This window comes from Megascapheus bottae, chromosome 9 (assembly GCF_031878675.1).
Source record: "Megascapheus bottae isolate mThoBot1 chromosome 9, mThoBot2.hap1, whole genome shotgun sequence".
NCBI classification, from domain to species: domain Eukaryota; kingdom Metazoa; phylum Chordata; class Mammalia; order Rodentia; family Geomyidae; genus Megascapheus; species Megascapheus bottae.
Genome location: NC_143517.1, coordinates 5289513 through 5313348, shown reverse-complemented (window position 1 = coordinate 5313348; position 23836 = coordinate 5289513). Strand labels below are relative to the sequence as shown.

Here is a 23836-nt window from a genome sequence, read left to right as displayed (position 1 = left end):
ATACAATACTAATACTTGCTATTACAAAATTTCAAAGTCATTTTTGTGTTAATGACATTCATTTTAGTCAAATCTCTTGTGTGCATACTTGTGTGCTCATGAGAGTGGCTTGCTGGTGCTTGGGGGTTGAACTTGGGGCCTGGGTACTTCCCCTTGGCTTTTTCTCAAAGCTGGCACTCTACCACTTCTGCCATGGCACTGCTTCCAGCTTTCTGGATAAGGGTCTTCTGGGCTTTCCTGCCCTGACCCTAGTACTAAGATCACAGTCTCCTGGGTAGCTAGATTACAGGCATGAGCCACTGGTACCTGGCTCAAATCTCAATTTTTAAAACAACTTACTTCAAAAACATACAGTTGAATTAAGTTGGCTGAGTCTAGCCATGCCAGCACCCGGCCAGGTGCTGGGGGGCTGTTAGCATTTCAGACATCCTGGCAATCCCAAGAGGTAGAGGGAATTCTCCACCCAGTGCTGAAAAGCCTAGAGGTGAGAAAGGCTACTCTTTGAATGCAGATGCCTTGCTAAAGGTGAGCTGGAAGGGCTTTGCTTGCCTCAGGAAAGCCTATGCATATGGAGCTTTGGGGTCTGGCATCTTGTCCTCCTGGTGGGGAAAAGGTAAAGCCTCTCTTCCCCAGGTGAGGGGTGGTGCCTGCATCCCTGAAGACAGGGGTGGGCACTTGACTTAGAGGTTGCTAGACCTGTCAGTCTACTACCTGGGACTTTGGAACTTCCTGTGACCCTGCCCCAAGTTTAAGCCTGAACCAGCTTAGGCACCATTAAGCCATGCCACATGTTTCCTTGTTCAGGTCCTGTGTCCTGTCTCCTGACTATTCTCTGGTCACCATGGCATCCCAATTTAGCTCTCCATTGGAGCTGAATTGGCTTCTTGGTATTGTATTTGTTGTTTCTGTCATCTCTGGCCTGTTTCTTGTCTGTATTGAGTGTTTTCCAGCTGCTGGACTTTGAGATGAGAGCTTTTGTATATTCTCACCTTACACAGTAAAAATGTAAACCTAGCTACAGAGTAATGTAGCCTAATTTTATTCAAGATGAGCATATAATGAGATGATATTTCATATACAGCATATTGTATAAAATGTATATGTAGCTCTGATAATTATATATAAGCATAAGTGGCTATTGTTTTCTTTTAAAGGTTTGGTCTTGCATCCAGGCCCTGAGTTCAAGCCCTAGGACAAGCACACACAGAAAATTACTAGGTGCTATTAAATTGTATGTGTTAGGTACATGAATTATATATATGCTATATATGGTATATATACATATGTATATATTATTTGCATACTTAGTAATGAACAATTATCTTAATACTATCCTAGCTATGTTGAGGTTTGAGTGTTTTCTGATTGCTGGTCAAGTGTAGTCTCACTTGAGATAGGCCACAAACCTTTTTTCTTGTTGGGCAAATTTATGCTTCCTGTGTAGCTAGGGTGACAGGCATACATATCACCATGGCCAGCTTTATATTGAGAAAGGAGTCTCAAATCTTTTGCATGGGTGGGCCTGAAATTATGATCTAGTGACCCTTACAATTTCAGCCTCTTGAGAAGCTAGGAATTACTGGCATGGACCACTGAACTTGGTGTAATTAGACTAATAGTTGACTTTTTTTTTTTGGCTATCATTGGGCTTGAACTCTGGGCCTGGGCACTGTTCCTGAACTCTTCAGCTCAAGGCTACCACCTATCCCTTGGGCCACAGCACCTCTTCCAATTTTCTGGTAATTAATTGGAGATAAGAGTTACAGACTTTTTAGTGTCTGTGCTGGCTTTGAACCGTGATCCTCAGATCTCAGCCTCCTGAGCATCTAGGATTACAGGTGTGACCCACCCCACCCAGCTGACATTAGTTTTGGTTGTTTTGAGGTCTTATTTTTTTTTTTAAGTTGGTTGTGGGGCTTGAACTCTGGGCCTGGGCCTTGTCCCTGAGTTCTTTACCTCTAGGATGGTGTTCTACCATTTTAAACCATAGCACTGCTTCCAGTTTTCAGGTGGATAATTGGAGATAAGTCTCACAAACTTTCTTGCCCAAGTCCCAGGCTGGCTTTGAATCATAATCCTCAAATCAAAGCCTTCTGAATAGCTAGAATTACAGGCAATGAGACACCAGTGCCTGACTTACATTTTTATTTTTTGAATTACCATTAAGTAGTTATATAAAGGAATTGGCATTCATCAAAACTTTATGAATACAAAGTAGCTAGCATTATAGGTGTGAGCCACCAGTGCCTGGCTGATAGAGGTCTTTAGAGGCTTTGGAAGATACCCACCCTTACTGTACTAAGGGAAGACTTGATAATGTTCAAAGGGAAAGTCAATTCATCTGTGGCTGTATTTCAAAACCTAAGAGTAAAATGATATGGGTGGAAAAGAAAAATCTTCATTGCTCTTAAACTTTTGTTTCCATTTAAAAAACAGACAAGCCACAAAAACAGCTTCAATCTTCAATTAAGTCTGTATCGAGCCTGTTTTTTCCACGTATGGTGTACATAGTACATTAGAATGAGTCATCTTCCCAGCTCTCCTGAGGTCACCACACCCTGACTATTTACACAGTTCAGAATAAATGGGCTAGGTGCTGTCCCTGAGCTCTTCAGCTAAAGGCTCTACCACTTGAGCCACAGCGCTACTTCCGGTTTTCTGGTGGTTAATTCAAGTCTCATAGGGACTTTTCTGCCTGGGCTGGCTTTGAATCATGATCCTTAGCTATCAGCCTTCTGAGTAGCTAAGATTACAGGCATGTACTACTAGCACTCCACTTAGTCCTGTGAATTTTTTTATTTGCAAGTCCTGGGGTTTGAACTCAGGGCCTGGGCACTGTCCTTTGACACTTTTCGGTCAAGGCTAGCACTCTGCCACTTGAGCCACAGCACCACTTCTAGCCTTTTCTGTGTATGTGGTTCCAGGTAATCCAACCCAGGGCTTCATGAATGCTTCTAGAGCACTCTACCACTAGGCCACACTCCTGGCCCAGTCTGGTGATTTTTAACTAGGCTTTTATCTCCTCTCCTTAGTTATTAGTCTTTCAAAGTAGAATTGTATACAAATAATTTGTTTATAGATCCATTTCCACAGTCATTGGTAGACTCCACACATGTTGACCAGGTAAGCTACGTACTTAACCCTTTGTGCATTCAATAAAAATTAAATGTTACTGAATGTACATTCACAACTGCTATCAGAGGAACTACCTACTTATGTCTAAAGAGGATCCTTTAAAATATATGTGCACATGTATTTTATCATTTCCAGAGCGTCTTTCCCTGTGGTCTAGTATGTCCTGAAACTGAGATCCTTATGCCTTAGCCTCTTGGATACTAGGATTGCAGGTATATGCCACCACATCTGTCTAATTATTAGTGTAAAACTACCACAAGCATACAACTTTTCTTTTTTTAAATATAATTTTATTAGCATTAAGGTGTTATACAAAGAGAGATGTGATTTTTTTTAAAAAAGATTTTATTATGATTGATTTTTTTATATATTTCAAGAGTCAAGTTTAACAACAAGTTTAAGAATGGGATCTCTATATGCAATCACTGATACATAAATTTAAGAACGAAATTTAAAATTAAGCTTCGAGTTTGTATGTCATAGATATGTATGGGGTGAGTGGTTTTTATTACACATTGGTTGTACAAGTTTCACTGTGACATTTCTGTGCTTGGATATTCATCCTCTCAATCATTTTTCCTTACCTCCCTATTTCCTTCTTGTAAAAATTTCAATAGGTTTTAGTGTTTTTTCTTTTTTGTTTTTCTTCCTGGCCAGTCCTGGGGCTTGAACTCAGGGCCTGGGCACTGTCCCTGAGCCTCTCTCTGCCAAGGCTAATGCTCTACCACTTGAGCAACAACGTTACTTCCCATTTTTCTGTTTATGTGGCACTGAGGAATTGAACCCAGGACTTCATATGCATGCTAGGCAAGCACTCTACCACTAAGCCACATTCCCAGCTCCTAGAATTTATTTTTCATACATGCAGAAAACCTAAGAGGTGTACAACTTTATAAAAAGTAACTTAAGCCAGGAGTTTGGCCTAGTGTGCTTGCCTAGCATGCAGCACTTGGTACCATATATATAGAAAAAGCCAGAATGGTGTTGTGGCTCAAGTGGTAGAAAGCTAGCCTTGAGAAAGCTCAAGGACAATACCCAGGCTCTGAGTTTAAGCTCCAGGAGAGGCAGAAAATAGTAATAGTAATAATAATAAATAAAATTAAGGCATTCTTAAAACTTCACTTTCAGAGGCCAGTGAATTTTTTTGGGGGGGTGGGGGATTTGGTCACGGGGCTTAGGTGCTATCCTTTAGCTTTTCAGCTGAAAGCCAGCACTGTACCACTTTGAGCCACAGCACTACTTCCAGAAATAAGAGTCTTATGGACTTTCATGCCTGGGCTGGCTTTGAACATGATCCTCAGATCTCAGCCTTCTGAGTATTGAAAATTACAGGTGTGAGCAACCAGCGACTAATGAAAGTGAATGTTTTAGAATTATGTTTATGGTATGGTTTATAGTGCTAGCCACACCCCCAACTTTTAATTTTTTTGAGGCAGGGCTTTCCTAGATAGCCCATCCTCCTACCCAGTTTCCCTAGTGCTGGGATTATAGGTGCATGAACCTCTACTATAGGCTTTGAGTTAAATCTTTGTATGTGCTGGTCCTTGGGGCTTGAACTCAGGGCCTGGACACTAGTTCTGACTGAGTTTTGCTCAGGGCTCTATCACTTGAGCTACAGTTCCACTTACAGCTTTTTGGTGGTTAAATGGAGGTAAGTTTTACAGATTTTCCTACCTGGGCTGGCTTCAAACCTCAGTCTTCAGATCTAAGCCTCCTGAGTAGCTATGATACAGGCAAAAGCCACTGGTGCAGGGATTCCTAATTAACTTTTGACTCAGAAGTTGGCTGGGTTTCTTCTTATAATTTGCACCATTAAAAACACTGGCAACAAAGCTGGGTGCGGTGGGTAACTGTAATCCTAACTACTCAGGAGGCTGAGATCTGAGGATCAGGTTTCAAAGCTAGCCAGGACACTAAAGTCTGTGAGACTCATCTCCAGTTAACACCAGAAAACTGGAAGTGGCCCTGTGGCTCAAGGGGTAGGGTGGTAGCCTTAAGCTGAAGAGCTCAGCAACAGTGCCCAGGCTGAGCCTAAGCTCACGACTGACCAAAACAAAACAAAACAAAATACCAGCAACAAACATTTCTTTAAAGAATCCATAAAAGAATTAGTCTTGGTGCTAGTCTCCTAAGCTATCATCAGGAATAGGTTTATAAATGTAAATTTTACTTTTGGCATGGAAGACAGACCCCCAAGTTAGGTTATTTATTTTGTGCCAGTACTGGAATTTGAACTCAAGGCCTTAAGTATTACCACTTGAGCCATACTTCTACTCCCTCCCTCCTTTTTATTTTTTTGTGGTTGATTGGAGATAAGAGTCTTAGGAACTTCTCTGCCTGGATAGGTTTTGAACTGGGACCCACAGATCTTAGCTTTCTGAATAGCTAGGATTTTAGGTTTGAGTCACTAGTTAGTGCCTGGCAGGTTCTTTTCTGTGTAAGTTCTAGGGAGGGAACTCAGGGCCTGGGCACTGTCCCTGAGCTTTTGTGCTCAAGGTTAGTGTTCTACCACTTAAGCCACAGCTTCATTTCAGGCTTTTTGGTGATTAGCTGAAAAGTCTCAAGGACTTCACTGTCCGGGTTGGCTTCCAACTGCCACTCAAGATCTCAGCCCTGAGTAGCTAGGATCACAGGTGTGAACCACCAACTGCCCTGGCTTGGTTATTTAAAACATCATAAGGACTGGGAATGTGGCTTAGTGTTAGGGTGCTTGCCTAACATGCATGGAGCCAAGGATTAGGTCCCTCAGTACTACATAAACAGAAAAAGCTGGAAGTGGTGCTGTGGTTCAAGTGGTAGCACAGAGGTGCTTAGGGACAGAGCCCAGGCCCTAACTTCAAGCCCCAGGACTGGCAAAAACAAAATATCCAGGCCTTCATGCATGTGAGGCAAACATGTGCTCCGCTACTAAGCAACATTCTCAGCCTTTATTTCCTCCCTTTTTAATCCCCCTTGGAAGTACAGGAGTTGGAAACTGCAAGGTAGGTTACTGCTTGAGCCATGTTATTGACTTTTTTTTTTTTAAGTTTATTTGTAATAGAGACTAAAAGTCTGATATCTAACTACCACCAGACATGACTCAATACTACATCTATCTATATAGGAATAGTTTCAGCTCTACTTTTTTTTAAAATAATTTTTATTGTGATTAATAGAAGGGTTACATTATATTCACCAGATAGAAGGTGCTTACCTTCACATTGATACCCTTTCTCATGACATGGTCCCCATTTCCCTCCCACCCTCCCCCTGCTTATCTTGATTTCCCCCCTTCCCTATCCAATTTCAAATAACCAATTAAGCACATATAAAATATATCAGAAATAGATAATTGCTTCTTGACGGGGGTTCTTGATTTACAATTTGTTCTCGATTAATTAATATTTTTTGTAAGGCTGGTTTAGTGTGCACGTATTCATAAAGGTTCTCGTTGGTGTGAAATTTTCTTGTTTTTCTCTCAAATGTAAATGCTAGTTTCGCTGGATATATCAGTCTGGGTTGGCAGTTGTTGGTCTTTAGGACATGAGTGATGTTTTCCAAACTTTTCTTGTGTTTAGGGTTTGCGTGAAGAGGTCTGCTGTAATTCTATTTTTTTCCCCATTATAGTATAGCTCTTTCTTTGTTTTTGCAGCATTTAAGATCAATTCCTTGGTATTCAGGTCTAGTGTCTTTACTATGATATGTCTAGATGAGTTCCTTCTAGGACCTTGCCTCTTTGGAGTCTGAAACCTTTAATAATGAGTATTTTTCCTTTTGAGGTTGGGAAAGTTCTCTGCTATGATTTTGGTGAATAAGGATTGCATTCCTTTGTCCTGGAACTTGGCGCCCTCATCAATCCCTATTATAAGAAGATTAGATTTCCTGGCTGCATCTGCCAGGTCCTGGAGTTCTCTCTGGTGGATTCTGACTGATCTTTCCAGGCTGATGATTCTCTGTTCCAGCTCTTGTGTTTTATCTTCCGTTCCTGGTGTCCTATTCTCCATCTCAGGCAATCTGCTGCTTGATGCCTCCATTTTTGCTTGAATTGTGGACACTGAACTGATCATGTCTGCTGAGAGGGTATTGAACTTTTCTTCCATTTCTCTTTTGAATTCGAGGAGCTCTTTGGAGATTTCCTGCTTATGTTCCTGGAATTGTTTTTGCAATTCTGTTTTAATCTCTTTAGTCATGCCCATAATCATCTCCTTGAATAGGGTCATGTTTCCTGTCTCTTCAGGTGTCATTTCTTGGGATGGTGACATCTCTCTCATCCCTTCGTTCTTGTTACCTTTTGGGCTTTGCGTGGGACTTTGATTATTCATGTATGTCGTAATTCATCTTTGCGTTCTCCTAGGCATTGAGAACTGTTGTAGTTCGCTCTGTGGTTGGTAGGTAGCTGTCTTTACTTGGATTGGGACTGGTGGTTCTGGGAATCTGTGTATACCTGTGGTTGTCGGCCAAATTGATTCCTCTGCTGACTAGGTCAGAGTTTGCAGTTTTTGCAGGTGCCCGGCGCCCCTCTGCCATGGCTTTTCTCGGCTTGGAGCTGACGGCAAGGGGTGGGTGAGGGGTCCTCGCGTTCCGAATTCTTTGAGAAAGTTGGATGTAAGCTTTATCTGGATTTCTTTTCTGGTATGAGTCCTTCTCCGTTGCTTCTTGAATTTGTTGTTGTGGGTTTCTTAAGGTAGTTGGCTCGTGGGATTCCCTGGTTCTCTCTTTTTGTGGGAGAGAGCTAGGCTGGGTCCCTATTGTCTCGGCACCATCTTCTGACCTCAGCTCTACTTTTGGACGTTTTGGTAAGCTCTTCAAAATAATGAAATCTGTTGAATAAAATATGACACTAAAGAGATGTTAGTCTGGAAGTGGTTCTGTGGCTCAAGTGGTAGAGCAGTAGCCTTAAGTTGAAGAGCTCAGGGACAGCGCCCAGGCCCCGAGTTCAAGCCCCATGACTAACAAAAATAAAATAAAATTAAAAAAAAGTAAATAAATTGCCAGGAGGGTAGCCTAGTGATAGAGTGCTCACCTAGCATGTATAAGGCCCTGGGTTCCATTCCTTGGTACCACATACACAGAAAATATGACACTAAAAAGATGTTAGCTCTGGAAGTGGCTCTGTGGCTTAAGTGGTAGAGTAGTAAGTAGCCTTGAGTTGAAGAGCTCAGAGAGCGCCCAGGCCCCGAGTTTCAAGCCCCATGACTAATAACAACAACAAAAAATGGCCTTTGCCAGGAGCTTAGCCTAGTGGTAGAGTGTTCACCTAGCATGTTCAAGGCCCTGGGTTCCATTCCTTGGTACCACATACACAGAAAAGGCTGGAAGTGATGCTGTGGCTCAAGTGGCAGAGTGCTAGTCTTGAGCAAAAAGTGTCCAAGGACAGTGCTCAGGCCAGGGGGAGAGAGAGAGGGACGGGGGAAGGTAAGAGGAGGTGAGGGGAGAGAGGGATGTTATCTCATTCATTTTTAAAAATGACCAGAAATGTTTATCTTATGAAACAAACTTGGTATTTATTTTTGGCACTGATTCTAGACTTAAACTCAAGGACTGGGCACTATTTTTGAGCTTTTCTGCTGCACTACTTAAGCCACAGCTCAGTTTCTGGCTTTCTGGGTGTTTACTTGGAGGTAAGAGTTTCTTTGAAGGTATGAGCTAGAATGTCAGCACTAGCCTGACATTTCTTTGCATGTGTTTTTCAGCATTAGAAACATTGTTCACTAGCTCTCCAAGTTCATTAGCTTTGAAGATAGCCATTTATAATAAGGTAACTATCATCATTATCATTAATAATACATGAGTACCAACACATGAACTGTACAGGGCAGCTTTTAGGTAGGTTAATAATACTGAGAACATTAATAATTACAGTGTCTGCATTCTCTAAAGAATGTATGACCACATATGTCAAATTAGTTAAGATCTTAAAAACAAAGTCCCAAACAGTGCATTTTTATAGTCCTTTAAAAATGGCCAACTGCTGGGAGTTTGGACTAGTGGTAGAGTGCTTGCCTAGCATGCACCAAGACCCGGGTTTGATTCCTAGGTACCACATACATAGAAAAAAGCCGAAAATGGTGCTGAGGCTCAAGCGGTAGAGCACTAGCCTTGAGGAAACCCAAGGACAGTGCTCAGGTCCAGAGTTAAAGCCCCAGGACTGCCCCCCCCCCCCCCCCAAAAAAAAGTCTGCATTTGGGCTAGGAGTGTGGCCTACTGCTAGAATGTTTACTTAGCATGCATGAAGCCCTGGGTAAAATTCCTTGGTAGCACATACACAGAAAAAGCTGGAAGTGGTGTTGTGGCTCGTGGTAGAGTGCAAGCCTTGAGATAGCTCAAGTAAAGTGCCTAGGCCCTGAGTTCAAACCCCAGGACTGGCAACCCCCGCTTCCCCTGAAGTCTACATTTTTATATACTGTGATTGCTGGCTATTTAAACACAAGTTTAAAAATTATCCTAATTACATTAATTTGCTTGAAGTACCTAGCATGTCCTGATTATGAAGTCCCATTAGGTAAAGATTGCAAAAATAAGATATGATTTCCCAATATCTCAAATACATTTTTGTAAAGGATTCATGTTCTTTAAACTTGTTTTATAGACTTAGATGGGAAAACATTAATTTATAGTTTGGGGATATGGAGCAGTGATAAAAGGGTTTGTTTCTAAGCTGCAAATTGCTAATGTCCAAGCATTTTAGATAGTTGATTTCCGGGCATTCTCAGATAGATGAACTCATGTAATGTATGTATAACAGTGGAGGGTGAGTGGCCTGGGTGAGGTGGAGGGTGAAAAGATCAGTTCAAGACCAGTCTGGGTTACCTGAGATCTTGTCTCAAACAAAAAACCAAAAGCAAGCCAGGCACCAAGGACTTGTCTATAATTCTAGATACTCAGGAGGCTGAGGTCTGAGGATCTGCATTTGAAGTTCCTGGGTAGGAACGTCTAGGGAGATTCATCTCCAATTAACCACCAAATTGCTGGGGGTGAAGCTATGGTTCAAGTGATAGACTACCGCTAATTTTCAGCAAAGGACAACTCCCTCCCCCTGAGATTTAGCCAGGAGACAGACAGACACAGGCACGCATGTACACTAAAAGCTTGGGTAGGGACCAGGAGCATGGCCTAGTAGTAGAGTGCTCACCCTAGCATGCACGAAGCCCTGGGTTCAACCCTGAAACCACACATACAGAAAAAAGCTGGAAGTAGTGCTGTGGCTCAAGCGGCAGAGCACTAGCCTTGAGCAAAAAGTGTCCATGGACAGGGCCCAGGCCCTAAGTTCAAGCCCCAGGACTGGCAAAAAAAAAAAAATACAAAACTACCAACGGGAAGGGAAGAAACATGATCACACTGGCCTTTGATAGAGTAAATAATGAGGACTTAGGTAAAAATTGAGGACACCACCAACAAATGTTTTCTGAGTGCACACAGCAGAATACACAGGGAAGGTTAGAGGACATGTGAAAATAAGTAACACTAAGACCTGGGAGAAATACAGGGAACTGCCCGACTAGGGAAAGACTCTTGAGAGAGACTAAAGTTGAAACTAGAGGAAAATCAGGATTTTACAAACCTGAACTGATCTGAAGTACTATCAGTAGGCCCTGCAGTTGTTCCACTTGTTTTATCAGTGGCAAAACATCTATCAAAACATCTACAATGGCAATTAAAAAAAAAATAAGCCAGGTGTGGTGGGTCACGCCTGTAATCCTAGCTACTCAGGAGGCTGCTGAGATCTGAGGATCTCACTTAATAGCCATATCTGGCACGAAAAACAAAAGTGAGACTCTTATCTCCAATTAACACCAGAAAACCAGAAGTGGTGCTCAAGAGGTAGGGTGGTGGCCTTGAGCTGAATAGCTCAGGGACAGCATCCAGGACAAGAGTCCAAGTCCTATGACTGACAAAAAAGAAAAAAAAGATTATAATAAAAAACTGAAATATTAAAATGCCAAGGACTTGCTGGTTATGGTGGCACATGACTGAATGCCAGCACTCAGGAAGCAGAGGCAGGAGGATCTCAGGTTTAGGAGAGCTGGAGTACATAGTGAGTTACAGACCAGTCTGGACTATATAAGTGAGAATCAGAAGGGGAAAAAAATGCCCCAAAATGCTTTGTAAATACAAAGAAACGGAAACTGTCAGCACTGTCTACTTAATACAATGATTTGGAGGACCTTATTAATCTACTTAGTTTCAGCGAGAAAAGCTTAGATGGCCAAAAATGCAATTGAACTAGTTTTGGGGAAGTGATGGTACAGGCCTTGTCTTTACTATGAAGGAGTACAAAAGATATTCAATACACATAATAAAAAAATTGTACTAGGATTACTATGGATACTTGTACAAATGTAACTTTTATTTCTACCAGATATTTGCATGTATCTAACAGATACCAGATTCCCACATACACAGAAAAAGCCAGAAATGGCCCTGTGGCTCAAGTGGAAGAGCACTAGTCTTGAGAAAGTCCAATGACAATGTCCAGGTCCCCAGTTCAGACCCCAGGACTGGCAAAAAAACAAAGAACAAATTCCAATTAAAATTACTGAATAAGTAAAATGACAAGTCAAAGGTAACAAGGACAAGATGCAGTATCCTACTATGGTTTTGAAAACAAGAGGGCATAAACAAGACTTATCTCCTGTGTAACTTTTAGAGACTGGACCTGTAAGATGGAAACTGAAAATTGTTGCTAACGAATCAAATGTTTATCAGTCCTCACTGAAACAGAGTCATAGCAATCTTGGTTCAGTTTGGTGTCCTTTTTTCTTTTGCAAAAACAGAAAAATACGAGCAAAAACCCCAAACACAAACCTCAAAAATACTTCTGAACTTTAGTTTTAAGTCACTGCCAGAGACTGAAGTCTTCATAAATGCCAGATTTCCACCCCGCGCGGCCCCAAACTCTCTCCCATCACCGGTGTTCAAAGTTAACCCGCTAGGAAATTCAGGTTTTTAAGCGGTGGTCGCAGCATAATAATGCAAAAGGCTTGGCCAGCTCTGCATAGGCCGACAGGAGAGAGCTGTCTCCCCGAGGGGCTTATCCGGCAGGGGCAGCTTAAGGCGGGCCATATTATCCATACCTAGAAGGTCAAGCTCACCTTGGGGAGGTCCACGCCGGGCCGGCCACCAGCACCGTAACTAACGAAAGGTGGCTGGGTCAGGGCAGGGAAGCCAGGTCACTCGCCAGGCCCGGTGCCACCAGAAGAGGAGCCGCCTCTTTCCCGGCGGCCCCCGACTTCCGGACCTGCGCAGAAGCCTCTCCGTGCCGCCCTTCCCCCGCCCGCCGGCAGCTTCCCGGCGTGCTCAGCGGCGGGAGAGCCGGAGTCGACAATAACAAACCCAGCTGCGGCCGAGCTCCCGGCCCTGCCAAGCCCTCGGCGCTGCTCCGGGGTCCCCCAGCCGCCCGGGCCCCTCGGCTCTGACCGGCCGTGGTCTCCGTCCTCACTCCGACCTCCAACTCCCGCCCCTGCGACTCAGAGCCGAGGGGCCTGGCCGCGTCCTTCTCTCCCTTGACCCCTCCCTGGCGCTCGGAGTTCGGGGCAGCTGCGGGCGGACGGGCGCCCGAGACGCCGACGGTTGTGTCGGTTGGCGGCGCCGAATGGGCGGTTGGTAGCCGCCGCCCAGGAGGAGGCGGCGGCAGAAGATGGTGCCGGGGGTCGCGGGTTCTGCTGCTGCTGCTGCTGCCGCCGGTGGAGGAGGAGGCGCTGCCGGGTAAGTGCTGCCGCCGCCGCCCGCATCCCCTGCCCCCATCCGGGCTCCGCGGCCCGCCGCCGCCGGTCCGTGCGCACCGGGGTCCCGGGCGGCCCGCGCGCAGGTGGGTGCTCCCGCTGCCGGGGATGCCCTGCGCCCGCCTTCGCGGACCATCGGCCTCCGGTGGGAACAAAAGCAGACGTTCGTATCCGACCCACCACCGGGCTGGGGGCGCCGGGTGGCCGTGCCTGCGGCTTCCTCTTCTGCGGCGGGGCCCGGGGCTTCTTTCCCGGCGCGCGCGGCCGGTCTGCACCTGGCAAAATTGCGGGAGTGGCCAGGTTTTTGGAGACGCCTGTGCCCGCCCGGGACGCGTCCTCACTGCTGCCAGGGCTGCCAGGGCTCAGCCCTTACGGAGCGCTGGGCTCCCGAAACCTGCGGGCGGGATTGGGCCGAGGCCGGACGAATGCCTCCCGAGTGGGAGGGACGGAGAGATGATGTCTTTGTCCCGACCCCAGGCTGTGAGCCTCGGTGTAAAGTTACTCCCAGGAATGACTCAGCCTCCGCCGCCCCACAGATTTGGGATGGGGTGTGCACGCGGATTTCACAACTTACTTGGTAGGAACAAAAATACATGAACCGACAAGAAATGGCAGTTTGTGAGGACCCATCCATCCACCGCCTGGTGGATAGATGTGTGCTGTGTTTACCGTGCTCGCTGTTGATGGTTTCGTAATCGAGGCTTTTCCGTCATGACTTTAAACTCTGGTCATGTCTTGGGCTGGTGCAGGCCTGGGTGCTAAGGAACATGACTGTGCTCACAGGTTTTTAAGTCAGCACGAGATCTTCAGCTAGATGCCAATGTGCTCAACTCTGCTATAAACATAAAGACATTCCTGGTTTGTGTAGGATGAGACTTGTACCCATTTATTTGAAGGGTTGGGAAGTTAGCAGTTTGGAAAACTTTTAAATAGATTTAGCTTTAGGCTTAAGGGTGTTGTCATTGTATATCAATAGATAATACAGACCTCTGATGAGAATATTACTGTGAGAAGCAAGGAGACCTCTGAAGGAAATGGGTAATTTAATTTTGGACTATTGGGTCTATAAGTGAATGATTGCTAGGATTGTTTATGGGGACTGAGAAAGTTTTTATGTATTTATGAGTTGGAACAAAATATGGCCCGAATTAACATATTTTTTCTCACTGACATTCCTGCCATGCTCTTTGTGTTTATGGCTGTGTTTGAAACCTAAAAGTAATGTCATGGATGTTTTGGGCTCCTGGTACTTATATCAGTAAATCTCTGTTGATGGAAGTTACATATGAATTTATGTCATGTTTTAAAAGTAATTTGACTTCGTCTGTTCTGAGTCAAATTATAATATATTCACGGGCCAAATTCTTTCTATACTGTTACTGGATTTCAAGGAAGACAATTGGCCATGAAGTTTTATCTGGCCCTTTCTGACAAACTCCAAACACTGCTAGGTCAGGATGTGTAGACTTTTACTGTCTGTACTGACTTGGAATCATGATCCTCAGCTCACCACCTCCTGACTGGCTAGGATTACAGGCATTAGCCACTAGTCCTCAGCACAAGTAACGTAAAGGCCAAAAAGGCAGAGAATGCAAAACCTGTTTTTTGTTTATTTGTTTATTTGTTTTCCAGTGCTGGGGATCAGTGCAGGAGCTTTGCACCTGCTTGGCAAAAATCTCTTTTAAAAATTCGTTTTTAAAATAGTTATTATAAAGGTGATTACAGAGGGGTTAGTTATATACTTTACCTAAGTGTTTTCTGTATGAACAATGTCACCCGTTCCCTTGTTCTTCCCTAGTCTTTCCTTCCTGTCTGCACCCACCGGTTGTTGAGTTCATGTTCAACATGGTGTTTAAGTATTCTGCTGTTATTTGTGCACTCTTCCTTCTATTTCTGCACTCCCCTTTACCTGACCAAAGAGACAAATGAACAAGACAGAAAATAAAAACAACAAAGGAAAAAGCTCGTTTTCATTGCCAGGAGTTCTTTTCAGTAAACATTATTACTATTATTGTTGTTGCCAGTATTGGGGCTTGAACTCAGAGCCTGGGTACTGTCCTTGAAAACTTTTTGCTCAAGGCTAGTGCTGTACCAGTTGAGCCACAGTACTACTTGGTTTTTATTGTGTATGTGGTACCAAGGACTCAGTCCCAGGGCTTTGTGCATGCAAGGCAAGCACTCTGCTACTAGGCCACACTCACAATAAATATTATTTTACATGATCAGAGACACATAAACATTGTTAGGATCTCTGTTTTTGAAAGACACAGTGTTGAAATTTTATTTAAACTTGAGAAGGTTTTTTTTTGTCCTCTTAATTTGAGATTATCTTTAAATTGTTGTTATTCATATTTAGGAAATATTGAGGGAATTCGTTTTTTTTTCTTTTCTTTCTTTTCTTCCTTTTTTAAATTCAGGGCCTTGGGACTGTCCTTGAGCTTTATCAAGGCTAACACTCTACCACTTGATCCACAACACCACTTCTGGCTTTTTCTGTGTACATTGTACCAAGGAATCAAACCCGGGGTTTCATGCATGGTAGGCAAGCACTCTACCACTAGGCCACACTCCTGGCCCTATTCACTTTTTCGTTTAACTGTGCAAGTAGGGAGGATTTCTCAGTAATATTATTTATTTAGCCAATCCTGAGGCTTGAACTCAGGGCGTGAGCACTGTCCTTGGGTTTTCTCATGGCTAGAGCTCTACTAGTGGAACCACAGCACCACATTTTTCTATGTATGAGGTACCGAGGAATCAAACCCAGGTCTTCGTGTATGCTAGGCAAGCACTCAACCAATAGGCCAAACTCCCTCCATGCCCCCCCCCCAGTGATATTTATGTGCATGCATACAATGTATCCCAGTAAATTTCATTCCTTCTGTTATCTGTTGCCCCTCTCCTTTCCTAAACAATTCAACAGATGACTGAAGGTAGACTGGTGTGACTGACAGGTATAGTAGTCAGAAAATTGCATTCTGGGGAAAAATGTATAGATAGTCAAGCTTTGTAAATCATACTAAATAAAGGAAACTAACAGGAATGTCTAAAGGTGTAGAGTTGAGATCCAGTCCACGTAGGAAATCTGAGAAGCAACTGGAGCCAGGTTTATTGATTTCTGAGATGTTAGTTCAAATCCTCCTCCCCATAGCCTGCAGTACACTTTAGTAGTGTGCCAGGAAACAGAAATATTTGTGGTACTAACTGATAAATTAGAGAGAATGCTAGATTGAGGAGTTCGTATTTTCTTTGGTAGAAGAATAATCACTTTTCTCTGACTGTGGTTAGTGCCCTGAACATAGGACATTGCTCTTTGCGCACATGTGTGTACCGGTGCACACACCAATATTGGAGCTTGAACTCAGTTGGCCTCTCTCTCTTGCTTAGCCAGTGGCAGTGGCGGCGGTGGTGGTGGTGGAGGGAGGGGAGGGAACACTCCCCTCAAAAAAACCCCCAAAAGCTGGTACTTAAGCCACAGTTCCCCTTCTTGCTTTCTGCTGGGTAAGTGGAGATATGAGTTCCTTGGATTTGTCTTCTCTAGCTGGCTTCAAAAATGAGATCCTCTGATCTCAGCCTTCTGAGTAGTTAGGGATTGCAGGTATGACTCCTGAATCTTTGGCATTTCTTTTCATCTCTCTGTAAAGTTACAGTTCTAAGTAGTTTTGTACTTATAAGTAGGATTTCAGTGTATACCCTTTTGGTTCTTGGATTTGGTTTTGGGGCTTGAACTCGGCCTGGGTTCTGCTCTGTTCCTGAGCTCTTCAGCTCAAGGCTACAACTCTACCCTTGAGCCAGTCCCCACTTCCCATTTTCTGGAGGTTAATTGGAGATAAGAGACTCAGGTTCTTTTGTGCCCGGGCTAGCTTTGAACCTCGATCCTCAGATCTCAGCATCCTGAGTAGCTAGGATTACAGGCATGAGCCACCAGGGCCCAGCTTGGTTTTGCTTTATTGAGTGCCCAAAAGATTCTGGAAGAACATGTCACCTATAACATTGCTCTTTTGAATGCCCATACTTTATCTGCTTGTAATCATGCTGAGATGGAAATAACTGACTTATTTTATTCTTTCCTCCTCCCTCCACCTCTTCTTCCTTCCTCCCCTCTTCCTTCCTCCTCCCTTTTCCTACTCCTGTTTTGGAATTATCTATATCAAAGTAAATTTTTTTTCAGTTTTAAAATTTTACTTTGTTATTAATAGAGGTGATATACAGAGGGGTTATATTTATGTGCATCAGGTAGTAGTAAGTACATGTCTTTTCCTACAGTGTCATCTATTCTCTCACCATATCAGTTTTTCCTTCATATAGCACTTACTGGTCAGTAACTGTCCAGTATATACTGTCCAGTATATAAATCCAGTACCATACTGTTAGGACATTTCCATGGCCTTTAGTAATGGTTTTATTGCAAATACTAGATTTATGCATTATTTATTTATTTATTCTTTTTGGTGCTAGTCCTGGGCTTGAGCTAAGGGCCTGAGCATTTAAGGCTAGAGCTCTACCACTTGAGCCACAGCACCACTTCCAGCTTTTTCTGTGTATGTGGTACTAAGGATCAAATCCCGCCCGGTCTTTAAGTATGCTACCCTAGCACTGTACCACTAGGCCAAACTCCTGGCCCATAGTTTATTTTTTTATATTGGTTTAATAGAATGAAGCAAATTTGATTTTTTTTTGGGGGGGGCAGTCTTGGGCCTTGAACTGGGGCCTGAGCACTGGACTTTCTCAAGGCTAGAGCTCTACCACTTGAGCCTCAGAACCACTTATGGCTTTTTTCTGTGTATGTGGTACCAATCAATTGAACTTATGTCTTCATGCATGCTAGGCAAGCACTCTACCATTAGGCCAAACCCTGGCCTCATTGTTTTTGTTTTAAAAGCAATTTTTTTTTTTTTAAATTCTTACCTTGTTCACTGTCTTTGGATACTCATTTCCAGATACTACCACTGTTGTTTGGATGCTGGCCTAGGTGAGGCTGCTTGTCTAGTTGCAGACAAAGCATATATTTAAGAGACTCTGGACCACTGTGAAAAAATTTTCTTCTGAAAAGTGTGATGACACTTGTGGGACTTGAACTCTAGTCTGGGCTTTGTCTCTGAGCTCTTCAGCTCAAAGCTACTGCCCTACCCCTGGAGTCACAGTGCCCTGCGATCCTCTGCTCTCAGCCTCCTGAGTAGCTAGGATTACAGGCGGGAGCCACCGCACCCAACTCCTTTTTCCTTTTTTAAAAACATTTTTGTTGTTACTTTTCCTGATCATGGGGCTTGAACTCCAGAGCTTTTTTACTCAAGGATATTTTGTATAGGTAGGCCAGGCTCAGAGTTCAAGTTCCATGACCAAAAAAATAAGTAAATAAAAATAAAATCAGTGTTTAGAAGCTAGGAAAATAATTATTCTAACTACATTTTCTGCATGAAACATTTAGTTTGCCTTATCAAATGGCATCCAGATCTTGTGTGTTCTAATCAACATGACATGGCTAAAATGACTCGGGTATACAGAGAACGGGGAACAGGGGACTGGGAAGAAGGGAAGAAAGGGAAGAAAGGGAAGGGATAGATAAGGTGTTGGGAGGGAGGATATATTTAAAAAGCAAGATTTGTAAGTTCTAAAGTAAGGGTTATACTATGAGTAGGATTTGGACAGAAACAAGTTTTGACTAGTGGGATAACGATAGCTTTGCTACAGTGAAATTGGGATTAATTTTAGAAGAAAATCACTGAATTGAAACGTAGAAATGTTGTGCCAGGAGAGTGTAGCTCAGTGGTAGTCCTCATTTGTCAGTCTTGTTATTAGCTTGGGTTGGCTTCAAATTTTTTTTCTTTTTCTTCTTTGTGCATGCTAGGCGAGCACTCTTACCAGTAGGCCAAACTCACCACTCCAGGTGAGACCCTTTCTTTCATAAAGGAAACTAACTTTTTAAATTCACGCTGTGTGGAAGGTCAAGTTTGGAGGTTCACAGTGTAACGTTTTCCTTGGGAAGACTGTGAGATCCTATCTCTTTCTATCCCTCACCTTCCATTCTACAGGTGACATTTTGAATTAGTAGTATTCAGTTAGAGATATTTCATTATCAGCTAGTGTTCTACATTAGAGCAGAGATTTGAATTGCTTCATAACATTAACTGAACAAGAATTCCCCACATGATTATTCTTTACATTCTTCAGACCACTCTAGGACTTAGGTGATTTTCTTTTTGTTTTTTATTTCGGTCCTGGGACTTGAACTCAGGGCCTGGGCACTGTCTATGAGCACTTTTGCTCAAGGCTAGTGGTCTACCACTTAGAGCCATAGTTCTACTTCCCATTTTTGAGTGGTTAATTGGAGATAGTAGTCTACTTTTTTTGCTCCAGCTGACTTCAAACCATGACCCTCCTGAGTAGCTGGGATTACAGGTGTGAGTTCACTGGCACCCAGAAAATTTTGTGATTAAAAAGCAAAAAGTTTAGATGAAGCCAGTGAAGATTGCATAGTCAAGGGGAATGTGGTTTTAATTATAGGCTTTCTGATTACATTTCAGTTCTTTCACAGTCCCATTGCCCGCTCTACCTAAAGGTAACAGAGCAATATATGTGAGCCACCAGCATGTGCTAGCGGCTCACACCTATACAACCCTAGCTACTAAAAAAGCTGAGATATAAAGATCACAGTTTGATGCCAGCCTAGACAGGAAAATCTGAGACTCTTACCTGCAATCATTCAGCAAAAAAAGTAGTAGCCTTGAACTAAAAAAAGCCAGGGCCAGGGCTAGGAGTTTGGCCTAGTGGTAGAGTGCTTGCCTAGCATTCACGAAGTCCTGGGATTTCTCAGTACCACATACGTAGAAAAAAAAGCCGGAAATGATGTTGTGGCTCGAGTGGTAGAATCTAGCACTGAGGAAAAAGCCTAAGGACAGTGCTCAGTCATAGTGCCTGACCCTAAGTTTCTCTCTTTCCCTTTCCTCTCCTCCTCCTTCTTTTTCTTCTTTCTTTCTTCCTTCTTCTTCTTTCTTCTATCTTCTTTCTCCTCTCTATTTAGAGAAAACTATTTAAAATGATATGGGGCAGAACTCCACTGCAGTATGAAATTGGTGGACAAAGTGGGGAACAGGTGGGGATTTTTGTCTTGTTCTCTTGATCATACCTGCTTTTCTATGGCAAAATAATCATGGTTCTAAGAGCATGGCTTAAGTGGTAAGGCATTTGCCTAGTAAACACAAGGAGCTGCACTCAAACTTTAGTGCCTCATTAAGGCTTTTAGTTTCCTTTTAACACAGCACTATTTTCTATTTGATTTTGTATTGGTTCCTGACATTTCTTAACTGTCTCCTATCTCTAGGTTTACATTAGGTACTGTAGTGTTTCTCTGGCCATTTACAGTACAATTTCAGCAATGTAAGGTAATTGGTAGTGGACAAAAAAGTATACGTTATATTATTTTTATGTTACAAATGGAATTGAAAGAATGGGCTGTCAGTGTTTAAGAAACCATTGACAGCTAGTAGATTGGGGATGATTCAGGAAGTATGTGGATTCTTGTCTACCAAATGGAAGCCATGGAATGACACGAGGAACCAAAGTTTATGTATCTCATGTCAAGGTATCAGTTTAAATGTCATGGACTGTTATGGCGTAATCTATAAAAGGGTAATGGTGGAGTGTCAGTCCAAGGAGGTTGAATTTGACAGGTGTCATGAATGCTCTTAGTTCAGGAAGAAGTAAAGTTATATTAAAATAAGGGGCTGGAAGCATAGCCTAGTGGTACAGTGTTTGTCTAGCATGCACAAAGCTCTGGGTTTCATTTTTTGGTATCATATACATAGAGAAAGCTGGAAGTGGTGCTGTGGCTCAAGTGGTTGAAGACTAGGCTTGAGAAAGTCCAAGGACAGTGCTCAGGCCCTGAATTCAAACCCTAGGACTAGCGAATAAAATAAATTTAAAAAATAAAAAATAAGGCTTAATAAGCAATGGGAGATGTGGCTCAAGTCTTTAGTGAAATAGCTAAGAAGTGTTCTGGCCCTGAGTTCAAACACCCAGTACAGGCCATTACAGCAACAAAAGAGCCTAAAACTGGTTTGTAGGCATTTTCCTCCGGTGTTATTTTTAATTGTTGGAGCATAGGGTTGTTTGTAGTAAGTGAAGATTAGATAGTTTCCTAGTACTAAAGTGGAAGGAATGTTTGGTTCACAGACTTAGTGACTATTAGATTTGGGATTTCAGAGTATTGATCTCATGATAGCTTGTAAATACGTTAAAACCTGTCCCAAATTAGCTACTTGGATTTGATTTTTATACTAGGTATTGGAACCAGGGTGTATTGTATGCTGGGGAAGACAACTGATTTGGCACAATTACATGCCAAGTGTCTGTTGTTATTTTTGAACTCTACTTTCTTCCTTGCATAGTGACTGCTAGTTGTATCCTCAGGAGTACAGTTGTCTGTTCTTCAACAGATGCTTTTGAACACTTTGTGTTATGTCACAGTTACTTCCTGCCCTTGCATAACATTTTGGAATATTCACTTTGAAGCTGGTGTTGTACTAAAAAAGCTCTTTCACATGGATTGCAGTACTTGTTTTCTACATCACCCAAATGAAGTGGGTGTTTCTAACATCTCCATTTATAGATGAAGGAATGGAATTTATTCTTTTGCTTTTACTATGTCTGTCTGTCTCTAAATCAGTCTACCAATGCATAGATATATTGATTGAGAGTCTTGACTATGTAGCACTAGCACTGGCTGGTCCCAGACCCCAATTGTAGTCCAGACTTGTATTGAACTTAGGATCTTTTATTTTAGTCTCTTTTTCTTTGTCAATTGTACTACTCGAACTCAGGACCTGGATCCTTTCCCTGAGCTCTTTTGCTCAAGATTAGTGTTTTACCACTTTGAGCTATAAGGAAAATGGAGGAGAATGGTAAAGGAATAGGCCAGACTCGATCCTCAATAGGCAACAATTGTTTTTTGAGGAACAGCGAGGGGCACAAACCTTCCCATGGGATTGGGGGTTGTTCTAGGGACTGGATTTGAGGGTAGGCATATATAGGGCTTAACAAGGAAGCAAAAATTAAAAAAATGGGTTATGATCCTGGGGGCCCCTGGTGGTGTCTTTGGCAAGGGCCACAGTGGAATGCTACCTGGGACATGGGGGCCATTATTCCCTGGGGACCAAGGTTGACTGCTGATAAGCAAATGAGCATGCACCTGGTGAATTGCTTGACTTTGGAGAATAAGACAGGACGCAGTCCTTCATATTTCATGTTTAGATGCATAAAAAGATTGGACCGAGAGGCAGATCCTTCTAGTAGGATCTTTTGGATACATAAAAAAGGTTGGGCCGAGAGGGGAAACCAAAATGAGAGACAAGGGAAAGGGGTCAGTGGTTATCCTTCTTGCTACTTCCTACTGACATGGGGCATTGTTTTAGGGGTGATCTCCCATCAGGTCATCCTGTTGAAGAGCTGGAGTTCCGAGGGCATCTTTTCTCCATTGAGGGGCTGGTATCCTGTTGCCATGAAGGACTCTATGGGAGGCAAAAAGTTGGGACCCATTTGTTCCTGGCTCCTCTGTATTTCCTTGAATAATAGATGTTCCTCTCATACAGCAGGATATGCTAAGAGAAATGCCATCAACAAAGCAGTCTGGGGCTCCTGGGATAGGCAGGAATGAGATTCTTGGGTTGAGGCAGGCAAGAGAATTTGGATAGGTATGCCAAGGGGTAAAAGGTGTCTGTCTCCTCCTCTGACAGAATAGCTAAGGCCTGCCCTTCTAGTGTAAGAAGAGAGAAGAGGTCTTGGACAGATAGAATTTAAGTTGACAGAGAGAGTCAGGGGACAAAAGGGGCTCACTGAGGGATTCTTTACTTGGAGGAGTAGAGGTTGGGCTATGAGAGTCATTGGGGATCCATATGCAGAAGAAGTTGGAAAGGCCAAGGAGGGCCAAGAGGTCTCTTTTGGATAACTGAGGAGCTCATGGACTCTATGTGGGAGGTGGAGGCATGGAGTAGGGGGTATTGTTTGGCTTTGTTGGAAAATAGTCCCAAATATGCAACTGATTTTTGGCATATCTGGGCTTTGTTCTTGGAGGACCTGTAACCCCTAGAGGTGAAGGAATTAAGAGGGAGAGTAGAGTGTTTGACATTGGGTCAACAGAAGGGCAACAAAGGAGGTCACATAGTGAAGAGAGATTTAGTATCTACTCTTGCAAAGTCCTTGGGGAGCACTGTTCAGGTTAGTTGCTGGGCCTGGAGGATATCTGGGTTTTCCCAGGTAAAGGCAAAAAGTGGCCTAGAAGAGGGATGTATTGGGGTAGTGAAGAAAGCATCTTTTAGCTCAAGGACTGAAAAGAAAGAGGAGTTAGAGGGAGCATGGGAAAGGAGGATGTATGGATTGGACATGATAAAGCATGTTTTTTTTTGTTTGTTTCTTGTTTTATTAGAGAATTTATTAACGTTGATTTTTACATCATATTTTAAATGACAAGTTTAACAAACAAGTGTTCAGGGAGGGAATCTCTATTTACAATCACTGGGACTTAGTATTTAGAACTTAATCAAAAATGATAAAGCATATTTAAAGCATCACTTGGTTAATTTTTTTTGATGAAAAATTTTTTTATTTCAATGTATAGAGGGGTTACAATTATATTCCCCAGATATAGGGTGCATATCTTCTCATACATTGATATCCCCTCTCATGTCCTTGTCCCCATTTCCCTCCTATTTCAAATAAACAAGTAAACATCTATATAATATACCAGGTAACAAAGTGGGATACTGTAACAATATGAGTTTAACCAAAGGGCAACACGAGAGAAAAACATAGTACATAAAGAATAATAGTCACTTATAATTAAGGTCTTGTTTCCATGTCCTAGAGGTCCATTAATTTGGCCTCATCCTGTATGGCCTTATGTATCTAGATTTTGAGCTATTGTAATCCTCTACTAGGAGAGTTCTAGATGAGTACTAATTATTACAGATGAGGTAAACCATTGAGCCCTATGTTCCTTTGGGTCTGGC

The 23836-nt window shown here is 42.9% G+C and overlaps 1 protein-coding gene across 4 annotated transcripts in view; it reads left to right on the top strand.

Annotated features, from left to right (window-relative positions):
* The first annotated feature begins 12717 nt into the window (after positions 1 to 12717).
* Positions 12718 to 23836, top strand: part of Rb1cc1 (RB1 inducible coiled-coil 1) — a 90068-nt gene continuing 78949 nt past the window's right edge. For 3 of the 4 annotated variants that reach the window (XM_090338815.1, XM_090338816.1, XM_090338813.1), the window contains exon 1: positions 12718 to 12819. The gene's annotated coding sequence lies outside the window, so the exon portion shown is untranslated. Of the gene's footprint in view, positions 12820 to 12981; positions 13000 to 23836 lie in introns of those variants that run through there. The other variant, XM_090338814.1, reaches the window with a different exon arrangement.